The sequence below is a fragment of the Carcharodon carcharias genome, chromosome 3 (genome assembly GCF_017639515.1).
Source record: "Carcharodon carcharias isolate sCarCar2 chromosome 3, sCarCar2.pri, whole genome shotgun sequence".
Lineage (NCBI taxonomy): Eukaryota > Metazoa > Chordata > Chondrichthyes > Lamniformes > Lamnidae > Carcharodon > Carcharodon carcharias.
Window position 1 is genome coordinate 89,839,237 of NC_054469.1, and position 22,624 is coordinate 89,861,860.

At 44.6% G+C, this 22,624-nt stretch overlaps 1 pseudogene; it reads right to left on the reverse strand.

Annotated features, from left to right (window-relative positions):
- Window positions 1-5,509: 5,509 nt before the first annotated feature.
- On the reverse strand, window positions 5,510-5,597 carry LOC121276663 (annotated as a pseudogene).
- Between the last annotated feature and the right edge of the window lie 17,027 nt (window positions 5,598-22,624).

Consider the following 22,624-nt stretch of genomic DNA (forward strand, 5'->3'; position numbering starts at 1 on the left):
AACATACAAGAGACTCAACACCATCCAGGACAAAGCAGTCTGCTTGATCAACACCCCATCCACCACCTTAAATATTCACTCCCTCCACCATCAGTGCACAGTGGCAGCAGCATGTACTATCTACATGATGCACTTCAGTAACTTGCAAAGCCTCCTTGCGACGGAGCTGTCCAAATCTGTGACCTGCCAAGTCACACACTGTCCTGACATGGAAATATATCACTTTGATTACTGAAATGGAAGTCCTGCAGTACACACCTGAGAGGGGCTTGAAGATCATGGTGTTCTGCTGTACTCCCTAAAATCTCACAATTATTAGGGTGCAAGTGCAACTACTATCATGTAAATCAGGAGGCGGCACAAAATATACCTGCTGCCTACCTCCATGAACCATGACCCCCACACCCAAATAACAGAGCAATCCGTTTTTTAACTCAATGTCTCTCCTTGGCCTCATCACTTCCAGTAGCAACATGGAGGATTGCTTCCAACTCATTTTTAAAAATTCATTCATGCGATGTGAGCATTGCTGGCTGGGCCAGCAATTATTGCTCATCCCTAATTGCTCTTGAGAAGTTGGTGATGAGCTGACTTCTTGAACCGTTATAGTCCATGTGGTGTAGGTACACCCACAGTGCTGTTAGGGAGGGAGTTCAAGGATCTTGACCCAGCGGCAGTGAAGGAATGTGATATATTTCCAAGTCAGGATAGTGAGTGACTTGGAGGTGAACCTCCTGGTGCTGGTATTCCCATCTGTTTACTGCCCTTGTCCTTCTAGATAGTAGGATCGTGGGTTTGGAAGATGTTGTCTAAGGAAGCTTGGTGAATTCCTGCAGTACAACTTGTTGGTCATACACACTGCTTCTACTGTTGGTGATGGAGGGAGTGAATGTTTGTGGATGGAGTGTCAATCAAGTGGGCTGCTTTGTTCTAGATGGTGTCAAGCTTCTTGAGTGTTGTGGGAGCTGCACTCATTCAGGCAAGTGGAGAGTATTCCATTGCAATCCTGAGTTGTGCTTTGTAGATGACAGACAGGCTTTAGGGAGTCAGGAGGTGAGTTATTGATTGCGGGATTCCTAGCCTCTGACCTGCTCTTGTAGCCACAGTATTTATATGGCTAGTCCAGTTCAATTTGTGGTCAATGGTAACCTCCAGGATGTTGGTGGTGGGGGATTTGGTGATGGTAATGCTATTGAATGTCAAAGTGTGATGGTTAGATTCTCTTTTGTTGGAGGTGATCATTGCCTGACACTTGTGTGGCGTGAATGTTACTTGCCACTTGTCAGCCCAAGCCTGGATATTGTCCAGGTCTTGCTGCATTTGGACATGGATTGATTCAGTATCTGAGGAGTCGCAAATGGTGCTGAACATCATACAATCATTAGCGATCATCCCCTCTTCTGACCATATGATGGATGGAAGGTCATTGATGAAACAGCTGAAGATAGTTGGGCCCAGGACACAACCCTGAGGAATTTCTACAGTGATGAACACAGTCAAAGATTTCCAGCAGTCGCGTAATTATCATCATCAGCATGTGAGCTGTGTCTAAGGACAGATCCTTGGCTCATAGTAATCTTTCCATTTCTCCCTGTCCTGTACCAATCTTCCCATTTGCCAGTAACCTCCTCCAAATTTCCAGCAGTATAACCCAGCAATTTTCCACAGAGCGAATACAACCTCGCAGTTTTGACCCATTCACATCGGGGGCGGGGGGGGGGGGGGGTGGGGGGGGGGGGGGGGTTTGGGGGGGCGGCCTCCAGCAGCACATCAGGAATCCAGAGGTTTCAGCAGCGCCCATGTCACAGGCTTTTTATTTCAGTCACGGCATTTGTATTTGACTTCTGGGTTTCTCACCCAGCTGGAGCGGGTGTGCAGGGTGATGACCTACTGCGATTTGTTTCAGCTTCAAGGTTTAAAAGGCTCCTGTGAGGATGTCAAATGGAAGCTTTCCAGAAGTTCCAAAATTGAGCCTGCGACCGGACAAAAGGAGGGTAAATGTGGAAAGACTGCTTCACGGTTCTCAGATGCATCCCTGAAGTGCATATTACAGACTGTAAGAGCCTACAGGGAGATTCTGTTTCCTGCAGACTTGAAGAAGATAGGCAGTCTCAGAGACCAAACAAGTGATAATACTGCTGATTGACCTAAGAATGTCTCGATTGCAATGTGTGTGCCATCTATACCTCCCTGGAGCTGTGGAAATGCAGCATGAGGAGTAAATCCCTCGGAGTAATGACTGGTCTCTTTAGTGGCGATATGCTCGTAGTGCTGGCCCTGGCAATCATGGCACTGATAACCTAGGTGATGCACTTGTAGGAAGTAGGTTGTGAGATTCTATAAATATATCTTACAGAACACTGGAAGAGAGGGTAGGTGAAGAAATTCAGGGCTGTGGTGACCTTCACCACCATTGGCAAAGGGAAGATCTTCTTTCAGGACATGGAATATGTCAGAAACCCCCTTGCAAGAAGGTCTGAGCTTTCCTGAGACATCATGTGGCACTCTATGCAATCTCACACTTTTTCCAACTTGGCCTCTGGTATGCAGGATATCCCACTTTCCCATTCAATTGATTTGGCCTTCGAGTCATGTTCACCAGCAGATGTATTCCACCTATGGTCCCTGGGTACAGTTAACACCAACAAGGCACACAAACTCTCTCTCACTCGGGTCACACCAATCCTGATGGCAAAGATTTCCAGAGTTCCTGTTCAACTGACCAACCAACAATACTCATTTCATGATCTAGTCATCTCCAAACTCTCAGCTGTTTTGCATGCCTGAGCTATTCACCCCACCTTTAGGATACAAGCCCTCTTAGCTTGGTTATATATTGCTTCCTGAAGAGCTTCTGAAATTCCTATCTTCTACAGCCAAACAGAATGCTGACTTTTTTGTACAGAGCTCAGCTTTAAAAGCATCAGGAGCAGAATTTTACTCCAGAGGGATATTATGGTCCCACTGAAGCCAATGGACTTTTGAATGGCTCGCCACATTTTACAGCCCCACCCTTGGTGCGACGGGGCCATAACATTCTGCCCCAGGAATTTATTAACTGTAGCTGTAGCGCTCCTTTGTGTCTGCATCTCTCCTTTGTGCCTGCCAGCCACATGGGGCAGAATCTTCTGTTCAGCGTGCGGGGTCGCGTAAAATGATGCGCTGTGACATCGGGCGTGTGCCATTCCGATCTTCGGTTCAGCGGGCTTGCACTGGAGTCAGCTGCACACCCGCCGAACTGTCAAAGGCCTGTTAAGGCCATTAATAAACTAATTAAAGCAATTGTCAGGGCTGCCCATCCAACCTTAAGGTTGGTGGGCAGGTGAAGAGCCCAGGCAGCCTTCGCATTTCTCATGTAACTTCATCCACAGGCGGGATAAGGTTTCATGAAGGGTTTATTCATTAAATAAATTTTTTTATGAAAATGCATAAACATTGGGCCAGTGGGTATGGTTTATTTGGACTTTCAGAAGGCTTTTGACAAAGTCCCACATAAGAGATTTGCATGTAAACTTAAAGTGCATGGGATTGTGGGTAGTGTATTGAGATGGAAAGAGGTGGTTGACAGACAGGAAACAAAGAATAGGAATAAACGGGTATTTTTCCGAATGGCAGGCAGTGACAAATGGGGTACCGCAGGGATCGGTGCTGGGACCCCAACTATTCACAATATATATTCATGATTTAGATAAGGGAACTAAATGTAATGTCTCCAAATTTGCAGATGACACAAAGCTGTGTGGGAGGGTGAGCTGTGAGGAGGATGCAGAGATGCCTCAGTGTGATTTGGACAAGCTGAGTGAATGGGCAAATGCATGACAGATGCAGTATAATGTGGATGAATGTGAGGTTATCCATTTTGGTTGCAAAAACAGGAAGGCAGATTATTATCTGAATGGCTATAAATTGAGAGAGGGGAATGTGCAATGAGACCTGGGTGTCCTCGTACAGCAGTCACTGAAGGTAAGCATGCAGGTGCAGCAGGCGGTAAAGAAGGCAAATGGTATGTTGGCCTTCATAGCCAGTGGATTTGAGTACAGGAACAGGGATGTCTTGCTGCAATTATACAGTGCCTTGGTGAGACCACACTTGGAATATTGTGTGCAGTTTTGGTCTCCTTATCTGAGGAAGGATGTTCTTGCTATAGATGGAGTGCAGTGAAGGTTTAGCAGACTGATTCCCGGGATGGCGGGACTGACAAATGAGGAGAGATTGAGTTTGTTAGGATTATATTCTGGAGTTCAGAAGAATGAGGGGGGATCTCATAGAAACCTATAAAATTCTCAGAGGACTAGACAGGGAAGATGCAGGAAGGATGTTCCTGATGGTGGGGGAGTCTAGAACCAGGGATCACAGTCTGAGGATACGGAGTAGACCATTTAGGACTGAGATGAAGAGAAATCTCTTCACCAAAGGGTGGGGTGAGCCTGTGGAATTCGTTACCACAGAAAGTAGTTGAGGCCAAAACATTATATGTTTTCAAGAAGGAGTTAGATATAGCTCTTGGGGTGAAAGAGATCAAGGGATAGGGGGAGAAAGTGGGAGCAGGCTATTGAGTTGGATGATCAGCCATGATCATGATGAATGTCTTGGCAGGCTCGAAGGGCCAAATGGCCTACGCCTGCTCCTATTTTCTATATTTCTATGTTTCTATCTCCCAGCTCATGTGACACTGTCACATGAGGGGACATGTCTGAATAATTGTATTTTTTTATTTTTACCATCTTTTACATTGAACTTAATCTCCCTCAGGCACGGAGCTGCCTCAGGGATATTGAAGCACTTTTTCTCATGCATGTGTGAAAGAGCACAGGCCCCTCCTCCCCCTCCTTCCTCCACCCGCACAGGTAGCACTGATCGCTACCGATTAATTGGCCTGCCCACGTAAAATGGCGCCGATCGGCTCCACACCCGCCCACACCTGCTCCCGAGTGGCCTGCCCAACGGGGAGAAAATTCTCCCCTTGGTTTCTTTCTTAACTTTCTTCCTGTTGGCACTGCTTCCAGGTCAAGGATCGCCAGGTGGATCAGTATTTCGTACAGGATGACCAACCATCCAGTATTTTATGGGATTGTCCCATAGTTCAGCTGATTGCCCGGTTTCCTCTCAGGGCGCTTTTTGTCCCGGATTTCTGATGCGGCGACTGGGAAATTGCTGGGGAGTCTCCTCTTGTTGCTTCCCTTGCCCATCTTTGGTGTTTGCATATGCGCAGTGTGCTGCTGCGTATACACTGCCGTGGTGTCATCCCACTCAGCCATGACTCAGGAAGAGGTTAAAAACAAAAAAACTGCGGATGCTGGAAATCCAAAACAAGAACAGAATTACCTGGAAAAACTCAGCAAGTCTGGCAGCATCGGCGGAGAAGAAAAGAGTTGACGTTTCGAGTCCTCATGACCCTTCGACAGAACTTAAGTGATTGCCTGGAATTGGACTGGAACCAAGAAGCCTGCTGAAGGTCTGCCTCTGGAATACCCCTCCCTCCACCTCCCTGCCTCTCTACCTTGCTTTCTTCCTTTTTAAAATCTGAGTGTCCCTCTCCACTGACATCTTTAGTCAAAGGCAAAAGATTCATACAATCCGAAGAGAAACCAGAGTATACTTAAATTTCACCAACTGCCCATATCCCCAGAGTATTAGCCGAGGTCTCTGGATTACTAGTTCAGTGGTATTACTCCTCAATAGCAGATAATGGCTTCGATCCATTGACCACCAGGTTACAGGCCCAGTGCTCTTTTGCTGCACCACTCTGCTGCAGGCACTGCTTAAAAGCAATTTCTGACCAAGATTTTGGTTATCTGACTTACTATCTCCTTATGTGGCTCAAAGTCATACTTTGTTTTATAATGCTCCTGTGAAGTGCTTTGGGATGTTTTATTATGTTAACAGCGTTATACAAGTATGTTGTTGCTGAAATGTACTTTTAAATTATTTATCTATAGCCTTTGTAGAAGTTGCAAAAATATTCATCAACGTAATACAGTTATTTACCTTTAAGTGGGCATATCCCTCTGAACTTCAGCTGCAGCCTCTTAAGATGTAAACATGAATAAAAGTTACAAATTGTGTCATAGGCTGACAACTTCATCAGAGAATGACTGGTGTGAGGAATTGACTGGAAAACGAGCTCCAAGAAATCAGGGATGCAGTCTTATTGTTAACTAAGATAAAAGCAAAAAACTGCGGATGCTGGAAATCCAAAACAAAAACAAAAATATTGTTGACTACCCCTGCCTGCCTGTGCTGCATTCATTGGCCACGTGAGCTCTGTTTGGGCATCTCATTCACACAGACATCAGTCCTTGGCAGCCAATTAGTCATCACCCTGGCTCAAAACCTGCCCTCCAAATTACTGTTCCTTGTGGCCTTCACACAAAGCTTTTGGAGAAGGATGAACTTATTATTTGAAAATGTAACTGTTCTGTGTTGTACCAGCAGGATTTAGCAGGTGGTGGAAAATGAACATAAATAAATATGCAATGATAAGCACAAAACATGACAGGGGCAAGCTCCAGATGATGAGAATATAAGAAGATTATTAAATTTGTGCTATGGTTGCTAGAAGACATGAACATCAGAAACGAATATTGTCCAGCAATACGAGAAAAGAGATATGTGGAATTTAATGTAGTTAAGTTGATTTTGATTATTTTCTTTAACAAACAAACAATTGGCTGACCGATGGGTGATCATTGGGGTTAAATTGGATGACCCCCCAAAAACAGGCGCAGGGCTTGTGATGCATAGTTAACCCATGCCCATTGACTGCACAGCAGGCTGGATGTCTGCTCATGTCCATGATTGTTGCATGCAGCCAGAACTGCTGCATTGTGCATTCACAAGCCAATTAACAGTGCTACTTAAAGGCAGTTTACAACTCTTAAAGGGGAGGAATATTGTGTCTGCTGGGGATGCTGACAGTATTTTCAGAAATGTGTTGGCCAAGGTTTTCGAAAACTGCACTGAAAGTCTTGGTGAGAGAGGAAGAACAGCAAAGAAATATCCTGTATCCTCAGGGGGCAGGAGGCTCTCCAGATATATGCTCAGATGGCAGTGGGACTCTTCCCACTGGAGAGGACAATGGCAGGAGTTAACCTGCAAGAACCTAGATGCGGTACTGGAAAAGGTTGAATGATCTCACATGATTTGTCAAGGTCAGTATGTTTATCTTCAAATTCCAAAATTTACCAATTGCACTAGGCTCATCTACTGCACAATTCACCACACCCCCATCACTCATTTAAAAAAAAATCTATCAAGCAGGACTGAAGCCAACTATTCATAGTTTTATCTCAGCCTCAAACACTGAGCATTGCTGTAAGCCTCACATCCACATTTCACAACTTGCATACAATGGCAGCTTTTCAACCATGACAGCTAAATTGACAAAACATATTGCTTGACACTCACTGATACATCTTCCTTGTTCTTGCAGGAGAAGGTGGAGGCAGCAAGAAAGAACTGGGGCAACATTTCCCCCCCCCCGTGTGGGAGTGGTGTGGGCGGGTGGCCCTCTGATTGGCTCGGGGGCGCACTGCCATTTTTCATGATGTCCGCACAGAAGTGCTGTACGCTCCCTGTGCGGGCGGGTAGGGGGGGGGGTGCGGAGTGGCAAATGCAGAAGTGTGCTCCTTCACACATGCATGAGAGCAGGGGAAGGGCCATGAGAGCAGAGGGTTGGACGCTGGAAAGACCCTGGGGGCAGGGTTGGAGGTGTCAAGACATTGGGAGCAGGGTGGGGGCGTGAGGGACACCATGCTAGGCATCTCCAAGCTCAGACCTACAACATATAATGGCCGACACATGCACAGAAACTAAGTCTGCAGAGATTTCAAAAATCCAGGGCAGAATGTGAACTGGGATGGTCTGGCCTGGGAAACGAGATGAACACCCAAATCACGTGACCATCCCAGAAAGTCCAGGTCGAGTCCAGCACCAACTTGGCACAGGCCTTTATGCATGACTTGGAGATTATCCTTTCGGCCTTGGAACAGATGATCATCTCCATCAGCACACCTGGAATGCACCATGATGCAGAACTTGATGTCCAATGTCACAGGTCCCATTGTAACACAAGCAGTTTGAACCAAATATCTGATTGCTCCACTGGAAGCTCAGACTGCGTCAAGCAATCACTGACTGCTGTCGCACAACCTCAGCTTTTTGCCACACAAACACAGACCACTGCCATTATGGCTCTAGATACCAGGGTTCAAAGGGGCTTCCAAAGCATGATAACAAACCAGCAATCAGTCCTCCAACAGGTTACTAAGATTGCTGAGACACAGACTCGGGCAGTAGTAGTAGCTCCATGGAGCACAAAACTGCTGTCCTCTCTCAGGATGACAGCATTCATGCACTAACCCCTGCCACTCTGCCAGTGCCTCTACTGTTAGCTGTCAGCCAGCCAGTGCAGACGGCTGTCACCCATGCCAAGCTGGTGCAATCTGAAACAGCCCTATAATTTCACAAAAGATTTCACTTCTTAAAAACTTGTATTGAAAAAGTCAAATTAAGATAAACATAAATTAAACATGAATTAACAAGTAAATTGTATGCCGTAGGAATTATAAAACACCCTTTAATTAGCCAATGCAAAATAATTGGTCTCACAGAGTTTCCAGGTCATCCCTTCAATATACATATGGCATTACTCTCAGCCACAATAAACTCTGTTCTTCTAAGGCAAAGTTTCAGTTCCTTCTTTCGTGCAGGAATAAGGCCTGAAGTCGCCCCTGACAGCCACTTTATCATCGACAGCTTCCACAGGTACAATGTCCACCAAAAGGCACAACTTCCCAGATCCTTCACAGTGATGCTGCCAGAATCAGCTATTTTCATCTCCTTCTCCAGCTGTGCCATGACTTTCCACCTTAACTGTCTTCTTATCCTCAGCTTCACAGCCACTGAACTGTTCTCCTTCCACTGAAAACTGAAACTCCAAAAGCCCCGTGTCTGTTCTGGCCACTACCTGAAATTTGACCTCTCAGCCTGGTGTTTGTTTTTCCCACTCGGCTTTCATTTCCCTAGTGCCCTACCACATGCTTATTTCTCAGAAGTCTGATGTCACAGCCAGGAATTACAATTAACCACCCCTTCTCAGAAACCTGGACCTAGGGCTGGAGTTTACCCTTCCCCACTAGACGGATTTAAAGGTGGGGTGGGAGCATGTAATATCCACAGGTAGCCTTTCTACTATGTGAAACACAATATCCCATAAACTCCAGCCCCGGTTTCTGTTTCAGTTAGGGACTGTTTCAAAGAAACATGGGCTTGGAAAGTGCAGTCAGTGCAGACAACAGCTTTTCAGCCACAGATTTCGTCATAATAGCATGGTTGGCAAGGCCAGCACGTACTGCCCATCCCTAATTGAAGTACTCTAATTGGCAGAGTATGATGTGTAGTGTCATGCAAGGATTTGAGTTGGGTGTCAACTATTCAACAAATCTATTAATGACTTATATGATAATGGGATAGAAAACCACATATCCAAATTTGCTGCCATTACAGGATAGGTAGCATTGTAAGCAGTGCAGATGGAAGCATGAAATTACAAAGAGGTGGAAAGAACTGTGGTAAATGGATTTTAATGCAGGCAAATATGAGATCATCTACTTTGGAACTGAAAAGGATCGAACAGGTAACTTTCTAAATGGCGAATAGCTAGAAACTTGGCGGCCCAACGAAAATTCGATGCAGGTATTTGGATTGTTAAAATTTCATGAACTGGTGCAAAAAATAAACAAAAATGGCTAACAGAACCCTAGCCTTTTTTCATAGATGACTACAGTACAAGGAGGAACAAGTCTTATTTCAACTATACAAAGCCCTGGTTAGACCACAACTGGAGCACTGTGAGCAGTTCTGGGCACCACACCTTAGGTAAGATATATTGGCCTTGAAGGGAGTTCAATGTAGATTTACCAGAATGATACCTAAACTCTTAAGTGTTAAATTACAAAGAGAACAAACTAGAGTTGTGTTCACTGGAATTTAGAAGGTTAAGAAGTGATTTGATCAAAGTTTTGAAGATATTAAGAGGAACAAATAGGGTAGATTGAGAGAAACTATTTCAGCTGGTAGAAGTTTGGAACTCTCTTCCAGAAAGACAATTGATGTTAGATCTATTGTTCAATCTAAAACTGAGATTGACAGATTTTTGTTAACCAAGTGTATTAAGGATTATGGGCATCGGAGGGTATGTGGAGTTAGGATGCATATAAGTCATGATCTTATTAAATGGCAGAACAAACGACGTGTTGCCTTTGAGAAGATGTTGTGAGGCATCTTTTGAACTTCTGTAGTCCATGTGGTGTAGCTACACCCACAGTGCTGTTAGAGAGAGATTTCCAGGATTTTGGCCCAGCAACAGTGAAAGGAATGGCAATATTTTCCAAGTCAGGAGGATATGTGGAGGGGCTCGTTCAGTGACTGACCCTTACCACCACCTATCAGGTGAGAAGCTGAGAAGCAGGGACATGAAAAGGAGAAGGAGGAATTTGAAAAGGAGGGAGTGGAGTAGGAGGGAGTAGAGGTGGAGGGATTGATGGAGGAGGGAATGGCGGAGGAGGGAGTAGAAGAGTGAGTGGAGAAGGGAGTAGAAGAGGAGAGAATGGAGGAGGAATGAATGAAAGAGAGAGTGGAGGAAGGAGTTGAGGAGTGAGTAGAAAAGGAGGGAGTGAAGTGAAGAGTAGTGAAGCAGATAGTGCAGGAGGAGGGAGGGGGAAGAGAGTGGAGAAGGAGGGAGTGAAGGAGTGTAGGAGGGAGTAGAAGAGGAGAGAGTGGAGGAGGAGGGAGTGGTGGAGGCGTGAGTGGAGGAGGTAGTGGAAGAGCAGGGAGTGGAGGAGAGAGTGGAGGAGGAGTGAGCAGAGGAGGCAGTAGAAGAGGAGAGTGCCAGAGGAGGGAGTGGAGGAGGAGGTAGTGGTGGAGGAGTGAATGGAGGAGGAGGGAGAGGAGGAGGGAGTAGAAGTGGAAAGAGTGGAGGGAGGGAATGGAGGATCGAGCAGAGGATAAGGGAGTTGTGGAGGAGAGGGTAGTGGGGGAGTGGATGTAGGAGGGAGTGATGGAGGAACAGGAAGAGGTGGAGGAAGTGGAGGAACAGGAGAAAGAAGGGAAACTGCAGCATGGACAGCTTTTTTTCTGTTCGGGATCTATGTGATCAAAAAAGTAATGAGTGATACCAGTAACCTCCCCATTCTTTTTAAATTGTTTCAGAGGATGTGGGCATTGGGTCAACATTTATTGCCCATCCCTAATTGCCCTTGAGAAGATGATGGTGAGCTGCCTTCTTGAACTACTGGGGCAGGATCTTTAGGTCGGTGAGTGGGGGCGGGACCCGCTCGCTGACGCGTAAAATGATGCGTGATGATGTTGGGTGAACTCTCAACGTCACCCCGCATCATTTCAATTTTCAGGTTGGCGGGGGTGCAGCCGAATCAGCTGTGTGCCTGCTGACCTGTCAACGGCCAATTGAGGCCATTTAAAAAGTCATTAACATAATTAAGGGACCTGTCCGTCCAACCTTAAGGTTGGCAGGCAGGCCGGGAGTCCTGGCGGGCTTAAGAAAAAGCATGAAACCTCATCCACAGGTGGGATGAGGTTTCATGAGGGCTTTTAAAAATTTAATAAAGGTTTGAGTTAAAGTGATGGACATGTCCCAACTCATGTGACTGTGTCACACGAGGGGACATGTCAGGGAAATTTTTTACACATTCGTCTTAAAAGTTTTGATATTGAGGCCTTCTCTCTGAGGCAGCACTTAGCTCAGGGAGATGAATGTGTTCTTTCTTGCACATGTACAAAATAGCGCACTCCCGGCTGAGGGAATCCCCCCTCCCCACCCGCACAGCATAGCGCTTCCTGGCAGATGTCATGCTGAGTGGGCCTTAATTGGCCCGCCCATGTAAAATGGCGGCGTGCCCCTGATCAGAGGCGCGCCTGCTCACGCCCGCTCCTGCACTTCCCCCCCAATGGGGGGGGGAAATTTTTCCCCTGAAGTCCAATGTGGTGTAGGTACTCCCACAGAGCTGCTAGGGAGGGAGTTCAGGATTTTGAGCCAGTGGCAGTAAAGGAACGGTGATCTAGTTCCAAGTCAGGATGGTGAGCGGTTTGGACGAGAACTTGCAAATGGTGGCATTCCCTTGTACCTGCTGCCCTTTTCCTTCTGTGTAGAAATGGCCATGGGTTTGGAAGGTGCCCTTGAAGGACCGTTGGTGAGTTGCTGCAGTGCATCTTGTAGATGATATACACTGCTGCCACTGTGCATCAGGTGGTGGAGGGAGTGAATGTTTGTGGATGTGGTGCCAATCAAGCGGGCTGCTTTGTCCCAGATGGTGTCGAGCTTTTTGAGTGTTGTGGGAGTTGCACTCATCCAGGCAAGTGGGGAGTATTCCATCACACTCCTGACTTCTGCCTTGTTGATGGTGGACAGGCTTTGGGGAGTCAAAAGGGGAGTTAATCACCTCAGAATTCCCAGCCTGTGACTTGTTGATAACAACTCTTTACCAGAGATTTTAAACAGTTCAAATTCTCAAATTGTCAAAGTGGGATTTGATCTCACAATCTTTGGATTATTAGTTTAGTTGCATAGCGACTGCACTACCATACCCAGTTTTAAGGTTTTTTTTTTAATGAATGCTCTTTGTGGACATTTTTAACCATGTAGTACAAGCTTAAACCACAATAAGGTTGAAATAAAAAGGCTAGTCATGGAACTCTTCCGTTTCTAGTGCAGAGCCATGGGGCTTTTGAGTCAGATTCGATTTTACCTAGCTACTTAGATCAGCTAGTTACTATCTAATGAAATCTACACTGTTAGTGAGATGAAGTCATTGGCATTAGCCAGAACTTGGGCTGCCAATCAAAAAATGTGTTCAGTGGTAACCTTGACCTGGAACAGGAAAATTAGTTAAGACTGCAAAGCCTCGAGCAGCTGGAGCTTAAAGCATTAGAGGAAGCAGGCAGAGCTGAGAGTTGGAACATGCATCAGGGGAACAAATCAGCATCAATTTAAGGCTTGAGCATAAATCAGTACAGAAAACAATCAACATTGATTACAGCCTAGAGAATTTGCATCAACAGCACCTGGAACATGTCAGGGGAAACAGTCAGCACTAACTGGGGCCTGGAGCACCCATTAGGGAAATGCTGAATATTAGTTGGAATCTGCAGCATTTGTCAAAGGAAGCAGTCAGCACTGACCAGAGCTGGAACATCTGTCACCAGAGGAAGCCATCAACATTGGTTCAGGCCTCGAGTGTCAGTCAGGCAAAGTTGGCCAAATCATCCAAGGCCTGGAAAATGTCAGAAAAAGCAATAAGCAATGTTTCAGGCAAGTGTCAGTCAATGGAAGTGCTTTATACTGCCAAGGGCCTGCAGAATGTCAGGAAAAGCAATTAGCACAAATTGGCGCCTTGGCCCCCACTAAGATAGAAACCTGAATTTAAAATGATCCATTATCAAGTTTGATTCATTCTGCCCAAGAAATAAAGAAATAAAGAAAAAACTTATACCCTTCCCATCCTTGTGATGTCCCAAAGCCAACAAATTACTTTTGAAGTGTAATCACTATTGTTTTGAAGGTAAGGGAATGGCTAGCAGTAGGTAATTCAGGGGAAAGTTAATAATCACATGGAAAAATGCAGGTTAATTAAGGAAAGCTAAGATGGATTTGTTAAGGGAAAATCATGTTTAACTAATCTGCTAGAGTTTTTTTGAACAGGTAACGCAGACAGTTGATAAGAACAATGCTGTTTATAAGGTCTACATGGACTTCCAAAAGGCATTTGATTCAGTGCCACACAACAGATTTGTGAACAAGGTTATAGCTCATGGAATAAAAGTGACAACAGCACATGGATACAACATTTGCTGAGTAACAGGAAACAGAGTAACGGTTAATAGATGTTTTTCAGGCTGGAGGAAGTTTTGTATTAGAGTTCCCCAGAAGTCAATGTTGGAATCCTTGGTCTTCTAATATATATTAACGATCTAGATATTGGTGTACAGGACACAATTTCAAAATTTGCAGAGATTACAAAACTTGGAAGCATTATGAAGTGTGAGGAGGATGGTGTAGAGATTCCAAAGGACATGGTCAAGTTGGTTCAACGGGCTGGCAAATGGCAGATGAAATTCAATGTGGAGAAATGTGAAGTACTTCATTTTGGTAGGAAGAACATGGAGACACAAAATAAAGGGTACAGTTCTAAAGAGGGTGCAGGAGCAGAGGAACTTGGGTGTATATGTACATAAGGTGGCAGGATAGGTTGACAGCATGATTAAGAAATCATACAGTATTCAAGGTTTTATTAATAAGGGCATAGAGTACAAGAGCAAGGAGGCTATGTTGAATTTGTTGCTGGGTAGAAACCCTGGAACACACATTCTAACAGCACGGTGGGTGTAAATAGATCACACGGCCTGTAGAAGCTCAAGAAGGCAGCTCACCACCACCTGCTAAAGGGCAATTAAGGGAAATTAGGGATGGGCAATAAATGCTGGCCCAGCAAGCCATATCCACACCCCATGAAAGAAACAATAAAAAAAGCTTGTATAAGATACTATTTCAGTCTCAACTGGAGTTTTGTGTTCATTTCTGGGTGTCACACTTTAGAAAGGCTGTGAAGGTTTTGGAGAGAGTGCAGAGAAGGTTCACGAGAATAGTGCAAAGGATGAGGAACTTCAGTTCTGAAATTTAGTTTGGAGAAGTCAGGACAGTTCTCCTTAGAAAAGAGAAGGCTGAGAGGAGATTTGATAAAGGTATTCAAAATCATGAGGGGTCCGGACAGAGTAGATCGGGAGAAGCTGTCCTCACTTGTGAAAGGATCGATAATGAGAGGGCACAGATTTAAAGTAATTGGTAAAAGAAGCAAAAGCAGCATGAGGAAAAGCTTTTCACACAGCAAGTGGTTAGGATCTGGAATATACTGCCTGAGGCAGGTTCAGTCAAGGCAGTTAAAAGGGAATTAGACTATTATCTGAAATGGAAGAATGTGCAGGGTTACGGAGATGAGGTGGGGGAAAGGTACTAGGTGAGTTGCTCATTTGGAGGGTCGGTGCAGAAACGATGTGCCAAATGGCCTCCTTCTGCATTATAATATTATAATTCTGTGATTCCATAGGGGAGTAGCGGGAACTGCACAGGAGATGATGCTGTCTCTCAGAGTGACACAGCATCCACTCAAAATTCCAGATGTGTGCCAAATTCCTGCAGGCCAAGCAGTTAACAAAATACTTTTGTTTCCTGCTGTTGCAGGGCCACTGACTGACCCAGCATAAGGAGATACTAGGCTACCTATATCTCTAGAAGCAGGCACTCACAACCAATAGCTCATTTTCTATCTCACTTAGAACACATTTTTAGGATATAGAAAACATTGGGCGAGATATTTGGCTTGGGTGGCAATGCCAGTCAGTTGAAAGCCCGTATTACACACTGCCTGAATGTCTTTTCCATTAGACTTGCTGTAGTCTGTTTGTACTACTGCTGAGATGAATTTCACTCTTACTAAATATACATTCTCAGAAGAAGAAGCAATGGGAAAAACACACTGAACACACCTGGACATTTACAGCAGTCCTCCTTTGACTTCTTCTGGGTGTTGATCCATGGGTGCTTGAGCCTTTTAATACCTCATCTCAGCAACTATTGTTCATTTTCTATGCAGCATGCACCCAACATCCCTAGAAATGCACTATCAGTTTTAGACCTTCAATAATGTGGATTTCACTGACATCCAATGCTCCCCCCACTGCTGCGCCTCCCTCCCCTCCCCTGAAACCACTTCAGTTTTCAGGCATTTATGCTTTTTTTTCTCAAATACAAGTGAAGAAATTCTTGGCTTCGGATCATTTTCTATGCTAAAGGTGCTATATAAATATACCCATTGTTGAATGGCTGGAGCTTAAGTTACAAGTAAGGTAACTACTGTTTTCACATCTCACAGGTTTGTAATCACAACCGTCTTTGAGGTGTCACATTTGTAAGCTGTTCTGTTTTTTATTGGAGCTGTGGTCAGGTTTTCCTAGTTGACTAGGTTTGCATGTATGAATCAACTAACCTTCAATAATATTCAACAATATTTGACCATGCTATATCAGGGCTGGTACAAGAGAAAAAAAATGGTTAGATTATAGCTTCGAAGAATACTTATATAAGGTTAACCATACAGGATGTTGCATCTTGAAGTAAGTGCTGAGATGTACCCATCATAGAACTCCACCACTTATCCCAGAAATATTTACTGAGTTGGGAGATGGCCTGAGATTTAAGTATTTATATGGGTTAGGGGTGCATTTGCAGCATCCCCACCTGCCTTCCCTCCTACCATTTAACCAAAAAGGAGGTGATGGCATAGTCGTATTATCTAGACTAGTAATCCAGAGACCCAGGTTAATACTCTGGAGACCTGGGTTTGAATCCCACCATGGCAGATGGTGGAATTTGAATTCAATAAAAATCTGGGGAAAATTTTCTTCCTGTCGTTTGGGCGTGGACAGGCATGAAGCCGACCAATTAAGGCCCATCCAATGACACCCGGAAGTTAACTGTGTGGGCGGAGGGAAAGTCAGGGCCTGTGGATGAGATTTCATGAAAAATGTGAAGGCTGCCTGGACTCTTCGCCTGCCCACCAACATTAATGTTGGATGGGCAGCCCTGACAACCAGTTTCATTAGTTAATTAATGGCCTTAACAGGCCTTTGACAGTTTGGCTAGTGCGCGCCTGCCAAACTGAAGATCGGCGTCACGTGCGGTGATGTCAGATTTTCCTGACACCCATACTTAACATCATCCTCACCAACCTGCCTGCCACAGATGCATCTGCCCATGACAGTATTGGTAGAAGTGAATACTGCACAGTCATTGTGGAAATGTAGTCCCGCCTTCACATTGAGGATATCCTCCAAAGTGTTGTGTGGCACTAACACTGTGCTAAATGGGATATATTTTGAATAGATCTAGCAACTCAAGACTGGGCATGCATGAGGCACTGTGGGCCATCAGCAGCAGCAGAATTGTGCTCGAACACAACCTGTAACCTCATGGACCGGCATGTTCCCCACCCTACCATCACCAACAAACCAGGGGATCAACCCTGGTTCAATGAAGAGTGCAGGAGGGCATGCCAGGAGCAGCAGCAGGCATACCTAAAAATGAGTACATCAACCTGGTGAAACTATAACACAGGACTGCTTGCGTGCCAAACAGCATAAGCAGCAACTAATAGACAGAGCTAAACGATCACACACCCAATGGATCAGATCTAAGTTCTGCAGTCCTGCTGAATGGTGATGGGCAATTAAACAACTCACTGGAGGAGGAGTTTCCATAAATATCCACATCCTCAATGATGGAGGAGCCCAGCACATCAGTGCAAAAGATAAGACTGAAGCATTCGGAACAATCTTCAGCCAGAAGTGCTGAGTGGATGATCCACCTCGGCCTCCTCCGAAGGTCGCCAGCATCACAATTCAATTCACTCCACATGATCTGAATAAACTGGATACTGAAAAGGCTATGGGCCCTGACAATATTCTAGCAATAGTACTAAAGACTTGTGCTCCAGAACTTGCCACGCCCCTAGCCAAGCTATTCCAGTACAGCTGCAACACTGGCATCTGCCTGGCAATGTGGAAAATTGCCCAGGTATGCCCTGTATACAAAAAGCAGGACAAATCCAACCAGGCCAATTACCGCTCCATCAGTCTACTCTCCATCATAGTAAAGTAATGGAAGGGGTTGTCAACAGTGCTAGCAAGTGGCACTTGCTTAGCAATAACCTGCTCACTGATTCCAAGTTTGGGTTCTGGCAGGGCCACTCAGCTCCTGACCTCATTACAGCTTTGGTTCATATATGGACAAAAGAGCTGATCTCCCAAGGTGAGGTGAGAGTGACTGCCCTTGACATCAAGGCAGCATTTAACAGAGTGTGGAATCAAGGAGTCCTAACAAAACTGGAGTTAATGGGAACCAGGGAGAAAGCTCTCCGCTGGTTGGAGTCATACCTAGCACAAAGGAAGATGGTTGTGGTTGTTGGCGGTCAATCATCTCAGCTCCAGGACATCACTGCAGAAGTTCCTCAAGGTAGTGTCCTAAGCCCAACCATCTTCAGTTGCTTCATCAATGACCTTTCTTCCATCATAAGGTCAGATATGGGGATATTTGCTGATGATTGCACAATGTTCAGTACCATTCACGATGCCTCAGATGAAGCAGTCCATGTCCAAATGCAGCAAGACCTGGAAAACATCCAGGCTTGGCCTGACAAGTGGCGAGTAACATTCGCACCACACAAGTGCCAGGCAATGACCATCTCCAACAAGAGAGAATCCACCCATCGCTCCTTGATGTTCAATGGCATTACCACCACTGAATCCCCCACTATCAACATCCTGGGGGTTACTTGATCAGGAACTGAACTGGACTAGCCATATAAATACTGTGGCTACAAGAGCAGGTCAGAGGCTAGGAATCTTGTGACGATTAACTCACCTTCTGACTCCCCAATGCCTGTCCACCATCTACAAGGCATAAGACAAGAGTGTAATGGAATAGTTCCCACTTGCCTAAATGAGTGCAGCTCCCACAACACTCAAGAAGCTGGACACTGTCCAGGACAAAGCAGTCCGCTTGATTGGCACCACATCCATGAACATTCACTCCCTCCATCACCGATGCACAGTAGCAACAGTGTGTACCATCTACAAGATGCACTGTAGGAATTCACCAAGGATCTTTAGACAGCACCTTCCAAGCCCACGACCACTACCAAGGACAAGGGCAGCAGATAGATGGGAGTGCTAGCAACTGGAAGCTCCATTCCAAGTCACTCACCATCCTGACTTGGAAATATATCACCGTTCCTTCACTGTCGCTGGGTCAAAACCCTGGAACTCCCTTCCTAACAGCACTGTGGGTGTATCTACGCCACATGGACTGCAGTGGTTCAAGAAGGCAGCTCATAACTGCCTTCTCAAGGGCAACTAGAGACGGGCAATTAATGCTGGCCCAGCCAACGAAGCCCACATCCCATGAATGAATAAAAAAAAGGAAGGAAAATGTGGCTGAAGAAAATCAGGCTGGCGTATAGGTTTTGAGGCCGTGATCCTGGCCTACACCAGAAGGTGGGATTCACATCTAGACACATCTGATTTACCTGCATCGACCACACAATAAGCCCCAAAGAAAGCCCAGGAAATTAAGACGCAAATTTACAGAGTCATCACCCTCCCTTTATGTCATCAGCCATTAAGGGGCAGGTGGAGGAAGCATCCCAGCAGGGAATCTATGAATAGGGTTGTATTCCTGGAGGTTTCTTCACATGACTTATCCTCATGTTCTTGCCGTTAGTCAGCCAACATATCCATATCTGTGACACACTGCCTTGCCAACTGCCAATTGAAAAGCAAATAGGCTCATTACCCAATTGGACCATGCTTGCCTGCCTGTCAGCTAAACAGCATTTCATTTCACTTTTTCAATGTTTTAAAAAAAGTAAAGAGAAACATTAAAAAAAAGACAAAAATGCAATTTTTTTAATATCCTGATGGTCTTTCTCCAGGGTTGCACACAGCAGTGTCCTGGAGATTGACCTTCAATCCCTGGAGACTCCAGCCCAATCCTGGAGGGTTGGCAATTCTATCCATGAAACTTGGAAGCAAGGTCCGAATCCCCCTTATTTATAACTAACCTGGCCAAGTTTCAATCAACATTACATAGGAAGTCTTCCAGACAGCCACATATTTCCGGTGCCACACTTTCTCAGTGAATATTCTATTTAAGCATCTGTTTGAGAAAGGCCCCACTTTTAACTTGCACTCCCTGAATTCCAAAGCATTGCCTTTCTGTGGAATTTATTTTCATCACAATGTCTCCAGCTTGTTTATCAATTTATCATTCTGGGCCTCCCCTCTCTGCCAATTGATCCTGGATCACTACTGATAGAAGTTTTCTGACTTAATCAAACCAAGGAAATCCATTATCTGCCTCTTAAACCCTTGTTTCTGTTTCATATATTTCTAGTAGCATATCTCAAGACATCTCCAGGAACTTTTTTTAAGCGTTGGTCTGAATACTGATACATTTACATTTGCAACATTTTCTTGTAAGGAGGAGGGCAATTTCTTATCAGCTGGATATTTAGGGAGAAGTTAAGGCATTATGTTTTTTCTCATTTGTCAATGTCTTGTATATAGGAGTAATCCTGAGATATTAAGAGTAGTATCACTGGGAAATTTCATAATTTTACGTTCCTCAGACTTAAATAGTAAAAAAAAAATGGCAAACGCAATAATCCTTAAAAATGTGTTGTAAATTAGTAATAAGATAATGGATAGGTTTTTCATAAGTGAAGAATATTTCATTTATCAACCATGGTGGTATGTGAGAGCTGTATTTTCACTTCATTGTTGGAGAGATCGGAAGTGACATATGGCTGATTCGTACTTTAAGACTAAATAAACAATCTTAAGACATCCCAACTTCCCCAGAAAGAAAACAGAAAATGCAGGAAAAACTCAACAGGTCTGGCAGCATCTGTGGAGAAAGAAACAAGAGTTAACGTTTCAAGTCTGTATGACTCTTCTTCAGTGCTGAAGAAAGGTAGAAAAATGTTGGATTTTATACTGTTTAAAAGAGGGAGGAACAGGTGGAGCAAAATAGAAGATCAGAGATAGGTGGGAGCTCAGGAGAGATTTCTGGAAGATATCATGGACACAAGACAATGGAAGTGTTAATAGTAGTGTTAAAGACTAAAGAAGGTGCTGATAGTGACATAAAGGTAACAGAATGTATTAATAGCACAACAAGGGTCAGCGCTCTTTACAAAGATCTCTCTTGAGCTCCCACTTATCCCTGACCTTCTATCTTGCTTCACCTGCTCCACCCTCTCTTAAACATTATAAAAGCCATCACATTTCTACCTCTCTTCAGCTCTGAAGAAGAATTATATGGACTTGAAATGTTAACTCTGTTTCTCTCTCCACAGATGCTGCCAGACCTGCTGAGTTTTTCCAGCATTTTATGTTTTTATTTCAGATTTCCAGCATCTACAGTATTTTGCTTTTATTTTCCCCAGAGAGATGCTTACTTTTAGTTGGGTGACAAATGTAACCCCACTATTTAAAAAAGGAGAGAGAGAAAAAAAGAGTCTTATAGACCAGTTAGCCTAACATCAGTAGTGGGGAAAATGCTAGAGTCTATTATAAAAGACATGGTAACAGAACACTTGGAAAGCATTAACAGGATTAGCATTGGTTTACGAAAGGGAAAACATGCTTAACTAATCTACTGGAGTTTTTTTGAGGATGTAACTAATAGAATAGATAAGGGAGACCCACCGGATATAATGTATTTGGATTTCAAGAAGGCTTTTGATAAGGTCCCACGTAAGAGGCTAGTGGGCAAAATTAAGGCACTTGGGATTGGAGTGATATACTGGCATGGATTGAGAATTGGTTGACAGACCGGCAACAGAGAGTGGGAATAAATGGCTCTGGGTGGTAGGCAGTGACGAGCGGTGTACTGCAGGGATCAGTGCTTGGGCCCCAGCCATTCATGATATATATAAATGACTTGGATGAGGAACCAAATGCAATATTTCCAACAAAAACAAAAAATGCTGGAAAAGCTCAGCAGTTCTGACAGCATCTGTGGAGAGGAAGACAGAGTTAACATTTTGAGTCCATTTGACTCTTCTTCAGAGCTAAAGAGAAGTAAAAATGTGGTGAAATTTATACAGTTTAAGGGGGTGGAGCAGGTGAAGCTGGATAGAAGGCCAGTGATAGGTGGAGGCAAAGGAGAGATTGCTAAAGATGTCATAAACAAAAGGTCAAAGGGGTATTAATGGTGGTGGCAATTGCTAAAGGAGGTGTTGATGGCAGCATTAAGGTCAGAAATCAGAATGTGGTAATAATAGCAGGACAAGGGTACTCACTCTAGAAAGAACAACATGAACAAGTGACAGATAGCCCGAGTGGGAATGGGGTGGGGGAGGGGACGGTGGTGGGAAAAAAAATCGAAAATAGGCTAAAAGATGAGGATAAAAGAATGAATAAAATTGAAATTAAATAAAGACAAAATAATAATAAAAATAAGTGGAAAAAAATAAAAATTAAAAAATAAAAATTAATATTGAAAATAGTGGATAAAGAAGGGGGTGGGGATGGAGGAGAGAGTTCATGGTGTGAATTTGTTGAACTGAATGTTAAGTCCGGTATGCTGAAAAATGCCCAATCGGAAGATGAGGTGCTGTACCTCCAGTTTGTGTTGAGCTTCACTGGAACATTGCAGCAGGCCAAGGATGCACATGTGGGTATGAGAGCAGGTTGGTGTGTTGAAATGGCAAGCAACAGAAAGGTCTGGGTCATGTTTGTGGACAGACTGAAGGCGTTCCACAAAGCGGTCACCCAGTCTGTGTTTGATCTCTCCAATGTAGAGGAGACTGCATTGGGAACAGCAAATGCAGTAGATCAAATTAAGGGAAGTGCAAGTGAGGCACTGTTTCACTTGAAAGAAGTGTTTGGGCTCTTGGACGGTGAGGAGGGAGGAAGTAAAAGGGCAGGTGTTGCACCTTCTGCGATTGCAGAGGGGGTTGAGGTGTTGTGGGTGATGGAGGAGTGGACCAGT